Genomic DNA, 870 nt, shown 5'->3' on the forward strand with positions numbered 1-870 from the left:
AATCAATACAAAACAACCCGTAAGCCAAACATATATAGTTATCGACAACTTCGCCTAACAGGCTAGGCGAAGTTGTCAATAACTTCGCTTGTCCACAAGTTCGCTTATATTAGGCGAACTTGTGAGACAACCTATACAAACCAAAACAAAACAAACTAACACTATTACAGATACTAGATACTGAACTACTGACATAATGCACCAACAGACTCCCCCTTGGCAGTAGCTTCATATCTCTATCTTCAATCACTTGTCTTGTAATCACAAAATCTTGTCTCTCCCGTCTTCAAGCATGAACTCCCTGTCTTACACAGACAGAGACAACCCTCTAGTATTTCTTGGCCTCTTCTTTCCATGCAGGAATATAGAATATCTTTTTCTCGTTCAGCACTTGCAAGTCAGCTTTAGACAAATTCACCAAGTGCATAGGATCATACACTCTCTGCACCTCTTGTTCATCCTCATCCTCCATAACCTCTTGAGCTGTTTGACTGTCAACATACCACCATTTCAGATTCTTTAGGACATCCTTGGGCATTTGTTTCATCGGGACTTCTTTTAAACACCGGATAGGCTTATACTTCATTATCATCCAAGGTTTGCCATCAGCTTTCATTCCTCTGTCTTTATCTTCAACGAGCTTCCCTTTCTGCGACTTTAACAACTCTAACTTTTTCTCTTTTATACTTTCTTTCCACACGATCTTTCCAATAATCCTATCCATATTATCATCACTCCTGTTTATCAACCCCAACTTGGCTAAATCCTTCACCTCACACTCCGGCAAGGTATTCAATGATCTCAACAACCTTTTGAAGTACTGAACTCCGTCAAAATGTTTAATCACAAATAGCCTCAACTGCTCAACAT

The sequence above is a fragment of the Bidens hawaiensis genome, unplaced genomic scaffold (genome assembly GCF_021521415.1).
Source record: "Bidens hawaiensis isolate Kalapana, Puna unplaced genomic scaffold, B.hawaiensis_p1.1 tig00004722_1, whole genome shotgun sequence".
Classification (NCBI taxonomy): domain Eukaryota; kingdom Viridiplantae; phylum Streptophyta; class Magnoliopsida; order Asterales; family Asteraceae; genus Bidens; species Bidens hawaiensis.